This window comes from Schistocerca serialis, unplaced genomic scaffold, assembly GCF_023864345.2.
Source record: "Schistocerca serialis cubense isolate TAMUIC-IGC-003099 unplaced genomic scaffold, iqSchSeri2.2 HiC_scaffold_1138, whole genome shotgun sequence".
Lineage (NCBI taxonomy): Eukaryota > Metazoa > Arthropoda > Insecta > Orthoptera > Acrididae > Schistocerca > Schistocerca serialis.
Window position 1 is genome coordinate 15,001 of NW_026047335.1, and position 11,449 is coordinate 26,449.

Genomic DNA, 11,449 nt, shown 5'->3' on the forward strand with positions numbered 1-11,449 from the left:
CCCGCTAGGGCCATCGCAATGCTTTGTTTTAATTAGACAGTCGGATTCCCCCAGTCCGTGCCAGTTCTGAGTTGATCGTTGAATGGCGGCCGAAGAGAATCCGCGCACCCGCGCGCCCCCGGAGGAGCACGCTAAGGCGGACGCGGCCTCGCAGCAAGGAAGATCCGTGGGAGGCCAAGGCACGGGACCGAGCTCGGATCCTGCACGCAGGTTGAAGCACCGGGGCGCGAACGCCGCGCAGGCGCGCGCATCCTGCACCGCCGGCCAGCACGAGGCCAACCAACGGCGAGAGCAGACCACGCCCGCGCTAAACGCCCGCACTTACCGGCACCCCTACGGCACTCACCTCGCCCAGGCCCGGCACGTTAGCGCTGACCCACTTCCCGACCAAGCCCGACACGCCCCGATCCTCAGAGCCAATCCTTATCCCGAAGTTACGGATCCAATTTGCCGACTTCCCTTACCTACATTATTCTATCGACTAGAGGCTCTTCACCTTGGAGACCTGCTGCGGATATGGGTACGAACCGGCGCGACACCTCCACGTGGCCCTCTCCCGGATTTTCAAGGTCCGAGGGGAAGATCGGGACACCGCCGCAACTGCGGTGCTCTTCGCGTTCCAAACCCTATCTCCCTGCTAGAGGATTCCAGGGAACTCGAACGCTCATGCAGAAAAGAAAACTCTTCCCCGATCTCCCGACGGCGTCTCCGGGTCCTTTTGGGTTACCCCGACGAGCATCTCTAAAAGAGGGGCCCGACTTGTATCGGTTCCGCTGCCGGGTTCCGGAATAGGAACCGGATTCCCTTTCGCCCAACGGGGGCCAGCACAAAGTGCATCATGCTATGACGGCCCCCATCAACATCGGATTTCTCCTAGGGCTTAGGATCGACTGACTCGTGTGCAACGGCTGTTCACACGAAACCCTTCTCCGCGTCAGCCCTCCAGGGCCTCGCTGGAGTATTTGCTACTACCACCAAGATCTGCACCGACGGCGGCTCCAGGCAGGCTCACGCCCAGACCCTTCTGCGCCCACCGCCGCGACCCTCCTACTCGTCAGGGCTTCGCGGCCGGCCGCAAGGACCGCCATGACTGCCAGACTGACGGCCGAGTATAGGCACGACGCTTCAGCGCCATCCATTTTCAGGGCTAGTTGCTTCGGCAGGTGAGTTGTTACACACTCCTTAGCGGATTCCGACTTCCATGGCCACCGTCCTGCTGTCTTAAGCAACCAACGCCTTTCATGGTTTCCCATGAGCGTCGATTCGGGCGCCTTAACTCGGCGTTTGGTTCATCCCACAGCGCCAGTTCTGCTTACCAAAAGTGGCCCACTTGGGCACTCCGATCCGAGTCGTTTGCTCGCGGCTTCAGCATATCAAGCAAGCCGGAGATCTCACCCATTTAAAGTTTGAGAATAGGTTGAGGTCGTTTCGGCCCCAAGGCCTCTAATCATTCGCTTTACCGGATGAGACTCGTACGAGCACCAGCTATCCTGGGAAACTTCGGAGGGAACCAGCTACTAGATGGTTCGATTAGTCTTTCGCCCCTATACCCAGCTCCGACGATCGATTTGCACGTCAGAATCGCTACGGACCTCCATCAGGGTTTCCCCTGACTTCGTCCTGGCCAGGCATAGTTCACCATCTTTCGGGTCCCAACGTGTACGCTCTAGGTGCGCCTCACCTCGCAATGAGGACGAGACGCCCCGGGAGTGCGGAGGCCGCCGCCCCGTGAAGGGCGGGGAAGCCCCATCCTCCCTCGGCCCGCGCAAGGCGAGACCTTCACTTTCATTACGCCTTTAGGTTTCGTACAGCCCAATGACTCGCGCACATGTTAGACTCCTTGGTCCGTGTTTCAAGACGGGTCGTGAAATTGTCCAAAGCTGAAGCGCCGCTGACGGGAGCGATTATTCCGCCCGAGAGCATCCCGAGCCAACAGCGGCGCGGGTCCGGGGCCGGGCCAGGTAGGTCCGTCATCCGGGAAGAACCGCGCGCGCTTGCCGGGAGCCCGAGCGCCCAAAGGGGCGAATCGACTCCTCCAGATATACCGCCGGGCAGCCAGCCAGGACACCGGGGCTCTGCCCAACAGACGCGAACCGAGGCCCGCGGAAGGACAGGCTGCGCACCCGGGCCGTAGGCCGGCACCCAGCGGGTCGCGACGTCCTACTAGGGGAGAAGTGCGGCCCACCGCACACCGGAACGGCCCCACCCCGCGGCGAGTGGAAAGGCAACCGGACACGACCCCGCCGCGGATTGCTCCGCGCGGGCGGCCGGCCCCATCTGCCGAGGGCGGAGGCCAGTGGCCGGATGGGCGTGAATCTCACCCGTTCGACCTTTCGGACTTCTCACGTTTACCCCAGAACGGTTTCACGTACTTTTGAACTCTCTCTTCAAAGTTCTTTTCAACTTTCCCTCACGGTACTTGTTCGCTATCGGTCTCGTGGTCATATTTAGTCTCAGATGGAGTTTACCACCCACTTGGAGCTGCACTCTCAAGCAACCCGACTCGAAGGAGAGGTCCCGCCGACGCTCGCACCGGCCGCTACGGGCCTGGCACCCTCTACGGGCCGTGGCCTCATTCAAGTTGGACTTGGGCTCGGCGCGAGGCGTCGGGGTAGTGGACCCTCCCAAACACCACATGCCACGACAGGCGGCAGCCTGCGGGGTTCGGTGCTGGACTCTTCCCTGTTCGCTCGCCGCTACTGGGGGAATCCTTGTTAGTTTCTTTTCCTCCGCTTAGTAATATGCTTAAATTCAGCGGGTAGTCTCGCCTGCTCTGAGGTCGTTGTACGAGGTGTCGCACGCCACACCGCCAGCCGGCTGTGCACGCTACCGAGTAAGCTACCGGTATGCGAACCGCCAGGCGACGGGCGCGCATCGCACGTTTAAGGAGGCGCGGCCGGCCCCACAGGCGGCCGCGACGCTCCCAGGTCTGCGAAGCGGGGCAAACGCCGCGCGCTTCAGTATACGTAGCCGACCCTCAGCCAGACGTGGCCCGGGAACGGAATCCATGGACCGCAATGTGCGTTCGAAACGTCGATGTTCATGTGTCCTGCAGTTCACATGTCGACGCGCAATTTGCTGCGTTCTTCATCGACCCACGAGCCGAGTGATCCACCGTCCTGGGTGATCTTTTCTTAGTTTCCACTGTCTCTTTCAAGACAGTTGCATAGGCGGGACGTAGGCGTGTGGCGGCCCCTGTTCAAGCGTTCTGTGTCCAACGGCCTCACGGCCGATGGGCGTCGTACGGCTCCACACCGGAGCGGACAGGCAGTCGGGCGAAAGTCATTCAAAACCGGCGCCAGGCGCCAGGTGCCGCAGGCCAGCCGCTCCAGCGCTTCAGCGCTCGTACCACACAACATTGGCGTTAGTTTTGAGAAGCACGCGTGGTTCCGCACGCGGCGCACGGCTACTGCGAGCCGTACAGGTAGCGTGTTGCGCGACACGACACGCACATCGAAAGACATGCAGTCTAGTCGGTAATGATCCTTCCGCAGGTTCACCTACGGAAACCTTGTTACGACTTTTACTTCCTCTAAATGATCAAGTTTGGTCATCTTTCCGGTAGCATCGGCAACGACAGAGTCAATGCCGCGTACCAGTCCGAAGACCTCACTAAATCATTCAATCGGTAGTAGCGACGGGCGGTGTGTACAAAGGGCAGGGACGTAATCAACGCGAGCTTATGACTCGCGCTTACTGGGAATTCCTCGTTCATGGGGAACAATTGCAAGCCCCAATCCCTAGCACGAAGGAGGTTCAGCGGGTTACCCCGACCTTTCGGCCTAGGAAGACACGCTGATTCCTTCAGTGTAGCGCGCGTGCGGCCCAGAACATCTAAGGGCATCACAGACCTGTTATTGCTCAATCTCGTGCGGCTAGAAGCCGCCTGTCCCTCTAAGAAGAAAAGTAATCGCTGACAGCACGAAGGATGTCACGCGACTAGTTAGCAGGCTAGAGTCTCGTTCGTTATCGGAATTAACCAGACAAATCGCTCCACCAACTAAGAACGGCCATGCACCACCACCCACCGAATCAAGAAAGAGCTATCAATCTGTCAATCCTTCCGGTGTCCGGGCCTGGTGAGGTTTCCCGTGTTGAGTCAAATTAAGCCGCAGGCTCCACTCCTGGTGGTGCCCTTCCGTCAATTCCTTTAAGTTTCAGCTTTGCAACCATACTTCCCCCGGAACCCAAAAGCTTTGGTTTCCCGGAGGCTGCCCGCCGAGTCATCGGAGGAACTGCGGCGGATCGCTGGCTGGCATCGTTTATGGTTAGAACTAGGGCGGTATCTGATCGCCTTCGAACCTCTAACTTTCGTTCTTGATTAATGAAAACATACTTGGCAAATGCTTTCGCTTCTGTTCGTCTTGCGACGATCCAAGAATTTCACCTCTAACGTCGCAATACGAATGCCCCCGCCTGTCCCTATTAATCATTACCTCGGGTTCCGAAAACCAACAAAATAGAACCGAGGTCCTATTCCATTATTCCATGCACACAGTATTCAGGCGGGCTTGCCTGCTTTAAGCACTCTAATTTGTTCAAAGTAAACGTGCCGGCCCACCGAGACACTCACTCAAGAGCACCCTGGTAGGATTGCAACGGGGTCCGCCTCGGGACGCACGAGCACGCACGAGGCGCGTCGCACGCCTTCAGCTCGCCCCACCGGCAGGACGTCCCACGATACATGCCAGTTAAACACCGACGGGCGGTGAACCAACAGCGTGGGACACAAATCCAACTACGAGCTTTTTAACCGCAACAACTTTAATATACGCTATTGGAGCTGGAATTACCGCGGCTGCTGGCACCAGACTTGCCCTCCAATAGATACTCGTTAAAGGATTTAAAGTGTACTCATTCCGATTACGGGGCCTCGGATGAGTCCCGTATCGTTATTTTTCGTCACTACCTCCCCTGTGCCGGGAGTGGGTAATTTGCGCGCCTGCTGCCTTCCTTGGATGTGGTAGCCGTTTCTCAGGCTCCCTCTCCGGAATCGAACCCTGATTCCCCGTTACCCGTTACAACCATGGTAGGCGCAGAACCTACCATCGACAGTTGATAAGGCAGACATTTGAAAGATGCGTCGCCGGTACGAGGACCGTGCGATCAGCCCAAAGTTATTCAGAGTCACCAAGGCAAACGGACCGGACGAGCCGACCGATTGGTTTTGATCTAATAAAAGCGTCCCTTCCATCTCTGGTCGGGACTCTGTTTGCATGTATTAGCTCTAGAATTACCACAGTTATCCAAGTAACGTGGGTACGATCTAAGGAACCATAACTGATTTAATGAGCCATTCGCGGTTTCACCTTAATGCGGCTTGTACTGAGACATGCATGGCTTAATCTTTGAGACAAGCATATGACTACTGGCAGGATCAACCAGGGAGCTGCGTCAACTAGAGCTGAGCAGCCGGCCGCCCGGGAGTGTGTCCCGGGGGCCCGCGCGAACACGCAAGCGTCCGCTCAATTATTCTGCAAACAGGAGGAGGCTGAGCTCCCCTGCACCATACACACTCGAAACCCTCTCAGGTCCCGGCGGCGCGCAGCGCCGTCCTAAGTACTTGGTCGGGTTCGAGAGAGGCGCAATCGCCCGGGGTTTGGCGAGTAGACGCTTTAGGTGCGACCACCCGTGCTCCCAACTGAGCTTGCCGCTGCCGACAGAGGCCCGGGAGCGTGCTGTCGTGGCATTGCCGGCGGGAGACAACACGCGCCACCTACGGTGACCGGCAGCTCCAACGCCAGCGCCACAGAAGGACAAAAGCCCCACTTGGGTGCCGAAGCGAACTCTCCCAGCACAGCGCACGCGCCAACACGTCCGCACAGCTGCGATACAAACCACCTGCGAGAACCGCAGAGGCGACCGAGCAGCAGACGGCGTCGCGGCGCCGAGCGCCGGGCGGCGGCGCATCCTCAGCGCACACAGTCCTCAATCGGACCAGCACACTGCAGATGTCCACCGCGCTTCGCACCGGGCCCGCGAGGACCTACTTTGGCCGCACGGCGCCGCGTGCAGGGTGCGCCGGCGCGCAGCTGCGCCGCCTGCCGCCTCCGTCGGCCGGCGCGCCTGCCACTGGCCGCCCCCACCAGCCGGCTGTAGCGCGTGCGCCCACGCACCGCGCGGCCAGCACGGCCGGGAGGCCCCCCCTCACCGGCCGGGGACGGTCCCACCCAGCCACCGCCGCGTATCGCTTCACACCCAGATGCCATTCACGTTCGTGGGCATGGTGGGTATCGCTGGAACAACCGGTTGGTAGCTCAACCGATCGTCGCCATCACTGATTCACCTCTAGCGAGAACAACCGCACCACAACGGTTTACCAGTTGTTCATTTGCGTAACGTCACCAGCAAACGTAGGCGTCCATCGCCATTTGCAAATTCAACGATTGTTGCATGCCTGTGTCAGGTGTCACGACACACTATGTCTGCCCACATACACGCAACAACATGTGCACGCTTCGCGAACACGTGGAAGGTGGCCCCCGTACGTATGCGATGTCCATTGCGCGAACGACTGTCAACCGGCCTCTGTCGCATGTCGCAGATGTGGAACGCAGTGCACCATGCTATCACGGTGTGTGAGAAGAGACGACTACGTCTGACAACACGCGCCACTACATCAACAGACGGCTCATGCTGATCGCCATCCAGGGCATACCACACTGCAATCCAGCTCTTATAGGGAGACGACACGTAGCTGAGTGCACAACATTTGGACCGCATGGTTCGCCGTTGTTGGCGCAGTCGTTGTACGGTCACATGTACCACGATGTATCATTCAGTACATGAGGACCAATGTGCAGTACAGTGTGTGATTTGGACGTACAACATCAGCGGACAGTTGACACAGGCCGTACCACAGCGTAGGCTAAGTGCTTCGCCATGCGAATGCCAATGAACAACTGCAAATGCCAATGAAACAACTGCAAAGGGCATTGAGCATGTACGTCCTGCTGCCATCCACATTACAGTGTATAGCTGCAAGGTGTTTAACATGAAGCGATACACTGGGGACCGGGCAGTGCGAGTAGCAAACTATATTGCGGGGGTTGCAGTTAGGCAACACTACACTAATTTAACGCGTCGTATGACAATTACAGAGCAGGTTAAGGCCCAACGTGTGTTGGGTTAAGGCCCAACGTGTGTTGGGTTAAGGCCCAACGTGTGTTGGGTTAAGGCCCAACGTGTGTTGGGTTAAGGCCCAACGTGTGTTGGTGGTTAAGGCCCAACGTGTGTTGGGTTAAGGCCCAACGTGTGTTGGGTTAAGGCCCAACGTGTGTTGGGTTAAGGCCCAACGTGTGTTGGGTTAAGGCCCAACGTGTGTTGGGGTTAAGGCCCACGTGTGGTTGGGTTAAGGCCCAACGTGTGTTGGGTTAAGGGCCCAACGTGTGTTGGGTTAAGGCCCAACGTGTGTTGGGTTAAGGCCCAACGTGTGTTGGGTTAAGGCCCAACGTGTGTTGGGTTAAGGCCCAACGTGTGTTGGGTTAAGGCCCAACATAGGTTGGGTTAAGGCCCAACATAGGTTGGGTTAAGGCCCAACATAGGTTGGGTTAAGGCGCAACATAGGTTGGGGTTAAGGCGCAACATAGGTTGGGTTAAGGGCGCAACATAGGTTGGGTTAAGGCGCAACATAGGTTGGGTTAAGGCGCAACATAGGTTGGGTTAAGGCGCAACATAGGTTGGGTTAAGGCGCAACATAGGTTGGGTTAAGGCCCAACATAGGTTGGGTTAAGGCGCAACATAGGTTGGTGTTAAGGCGCAACATAGGTTGGGTTAAGGCGCAACATAGGTTGGGTTAAGGCGCAACATAGGTTGGGTTAAGGCGCAACATAGGTTGGGTTAAGGCGCAACATAGGTTGGGTTAAGGCGCAACATAGGTTGGGTTAAGGCGCAACATAGGTTGGGTTAAGGCGCAACATAGGTTAGGTTAAGGCGCAACATAGGTTAGGTTAAGGCGCAACATAGGTTAGGTTAAGGCGCAACATAGGTTAGGTTAAGGCGCAACATAGGTTAGGGTTAAGGCGCAACATAGGTTAGGTTAAGGCGCAACATAGGTTAGGTTAAGGCGCAACATAGGTTAGGTTAAGGCGCAACATAGGTTAGGTTAAGGCGCAACATAGGTTAGGTTAAGGCGCAACATAGGTTAGGTTAAGGCGCAACATAGGTTAGGTTAAGGCGCAACATAGGTTAGGTTAAGGCGCAACATAGGTTAGGTTAAGGCGCAACATAGGTTAGGTTAAGGCGCAACATAGGTTAGGTTAAGGCGCAACATAGGTTAGGTTAAGGCGCAACATAGGTTAGGTTAAGGCGCAACATAGGTTAGGTTAAGGCGCAACATAGGTTAGGTTAAGGCGCAACATAGGTTAGGTTAAGGCGCAACATAGGTTAGGTTAAGGCGCAACATAGGTTAGGTTAAGGCGCAACATAGGTTAGGTTAAGGCGCAACATAGGTTAGGTTAAGGCGCAACATAGGTTAGGTTAAGGCGCAACATAGGTTAGGTTGAGGCACAATATAGGGTTAGGTTGAGGTACCGTATAGGTTAGGTTAAGGTACAGTATAGTTTAGGTAAGGTACAGTATAGTTTAGGTTAAGGTACAGTATAGTTTAGGTTAAGGTACAGTATAGTTTAGGTTAAGGTACAGTATAGTTTAGGTTAAGGTACAGTAATAGTTTAGGTTAAGGTACAGTATAGTTTAGGTTAAGGTACACATTGTTGTATGGAAAGGTGTAATGGGGGGGGGGGGGGGGGGGGGGGCGGCCGGTCGGTTTGTTGATTGTGATTATAGTAAGTGGATGCCTGCGGCATCATCTGATTTGCCACGTCAGGATGCACCTTTGGCTCATGACAGGCGGCGCTCCGATTCCATGCTTGTGGCAGAACCTGTGTCTTTCATTCCTGCCATTGTTTGTGTGCTGTGAGAGGAGGCAGTATTGTGATGTTGGGTGCACCCCTGTGTAGGACATGTGTGGGTGTTGGTGGCTTAGCTGAGCAATGGTGGTTGTCGGGGGGGTGGGATATTCCGTTTTCTGAGTGGACCTCCCAGTCTGGTTATGACAGTGTGGATTGTCTCATGTGGCGGAGAGGATGCACTGGGTGTTGTTCCATGCTGGTGCTTACATATTGTCTGTGTGCGTGTTACAGGCGGAGAGTAGTGCGTGATAAGAGTGTGTGGCTGCCGTGTGGTTGTGATTGTGAGCAGAGTCTTTCAGCATGTATACGGACAGTTGTATATATTATCTGTATTCTGATGGGTCTATGTATTACTAATCAGCGCCGTGTATACGTTTAATCCGGTTCCAGTCGAAACTGTTGTATCTCTGTACATTAGTGACACGGCGAGCGCGCTATGTAGCTACTCGTCTCGGCAGCTTCCACCGGTGTATGGCAAATGATTATAAGCAATGAGTCGAGTCGTCAATACCGATAGTGTGACGTCACATGTCTGGGGTGGGGGACGCTGCGCCCTTCCGGTGGGTCATGGCCTAGAAAGACGCTCCCCACGCAGGGGGGGCTTGGACTGTCATAAACTCTTCCGAGTAATATACTTGCCGTACGTTTTTGCGACTGCGAGTGCAACGCCCACCGGTACCGACATGGATGGAGCGCCTCCTAGCTGACCGCTCAGCATCGGCATTCGTACAGAGAGCAACGCGATCGCGTCTCTAGCTCGTAACTGGTACAGCTCGCAGCTCATGTATAGGGACAGCGGGAATGTCGCATATTGGACATAACTCTTCATGAAACGCAAGTTATAGGGGTGGATTGCACATTGCGACTGCGGGAAAAGTCCGCCGTTCATCCGCTGGAGTTGCGAGTTGGGCGGTTAGGGTGGGGGCGCCGGTGGAGTGATTGCCGGTCGACGATTTCGTGCGGCAGAGGCGCTGGCGTTGGGGTGCTGTGGTCGACAGAGGACGCAGGCTTTGTGGGTGGGGTCGAAAGATGGGCACTGTGGGCCCATCGCTGTCTTAGTCGGCTTGGCGTCTCATAGATGGCGGTATCGTCGTTGCAGGACGTCATGCCGCGGGAGACCTACAGATGGCGCTGTGTTTTGTGGTGCGCTCGACATGGCGGGACGTAGTGTTGTCAGATTCGCATAGATGGAGGTATTGCATGTGGTTTCGCCGTATTTTCATAGATGGCGATACACTGTTTTGCCGGCATGGTTGGCGTAGTTCCGTCGGATCCCTGTAGATGGAGGTGCCGTTTCTGGGCTGGATGTCAATGTCGTTGCGTCACATTCGCATAGATGGCGGCATCGTCGTAATACCTCGCCCACTACGGACTTATCACCACCCACACTAGCCGCCCCGGGGACTTGCCAACGACACACCCTATCCCAAGTCTATTTTCTTGCGGAGCATCAATGTGTTATTATATTTTATTTCACATCCATAGTGGAGTGGTATTGTAGGTCACCGTACTGCGGTGGACGCTGTGTTACCACGGGACGGCGAAAACGTACCGTCGACCGCGGGCACCGCCCGACACCCGCCCGACGACGCCGCCTCCGCGCGGCGCGCCGGCCGGTGGGCCGACATCGACCGTCCGGCACCCATCGCGGCACCCATCGCCGGTCGCCAAAGCGATACGCTGTAGCGCGGCAGGACACAAGGCGCCCGGCCGGCGCCGCCTCCCCCCGCACGCGCGCACGGAGGCGGCACCCATCGCAGCGCCCGCGCAGGCGGCAAGGGGCCCGCCCAACCGATACGCCGCCGTCCGCCGCACCCAATGCAGCGCCCTGGGTGCGGCGCGCCCGGCCAGACCGATACGCCGTACAGAGGCAAGAAGCAAAAGCAGCCCACACGTGCCCCTGTTGGCGGCCAGCCCCTGGGGGTCTCGTCTCGCGACAAGACGAATCCCCCAAGCTAGGGCTGAGTCTCAACAGATCGCAGCGTGGCAACTGCTCTACCGAGTACAACACCCCGCCCGGTACCTAAGTCGTCTACAGACGATTCCGAGTCCCGACATCGAACTATAGACCACCCATGGTCGACCGGTAGGGGCAGGGCGGCGCCGGGAACAGATCCCAGACAGCGCCGCCCGAGTGCCCCGTCCCGGCAAACAAGTTGGGCCCGTACGGCGCGGCGCCACGTGGGTCGACCGCGCCTAGTAAAGTCACGTATTTCGAGCCTTTCGACCCTCGGGACTCCTTAGCGATATCGTTGCCACAATGGCTAGACGGGATTCGGCCTTAGAGGCGTTCAGGCTTAATCCCACGGATGGTAGCTTCGCACCACCGGCCGCTCCGGCCGAGTGCGTGAACCAAATGTCCGAACCTGCGGTTCCTCTCGTACTGAGCAGGATTACTATCGCAACGACACAGTCATCAGTAGGGTAAAACTAACCTGTCTCACGACGGTCTAAACCCAGCTCACGTTCCCCTATTAGTGGGTGAACAATCCAACGCTTGGCGAATTCTGCTTCGCAATGATAGGAAGAGCCGACAT

General features: G+C 56.9%; 2 non-coding genes and 1 pseudogene across 2 annotated transcripts; all 3 read right to left on the reverse strand.

Moving 5' to 3' along the window:
* The window catches only part of LOC126432472 (large subunit ribosomal RNA), a 4,783-nt pseudogene extending 2,001 nt beyond the window's left edge, over positions 1-2,782 (reverse strand).
* Positions 2,783-2,971: 189 nt separating this feature from the next.
* Positions 2,972-3,126, reverse strand: LOC126432473 (5.8S ribosomal RNA). Its single transcript, XR_007577987.1, has one exon. It is a non-coding gene; the product is annotated as a 5.8S ribosomal RNA (ribosomal RNA).
* A 351-nt stretch (positions 3,127-3,477) lies between these two features.
* On the reverse strand, positions 3,478-5,388 carry LOC126432475 (small subunit ribosomal RNA). Its single transcript, XR_007577989.1, has one exon. It is a non-coding gene; the product is annotated as a small subunit ribosomal RNA (ribosomal RNA).
* Positions 5,389-11,449: the final 6,061 nt, after the last annotated feature.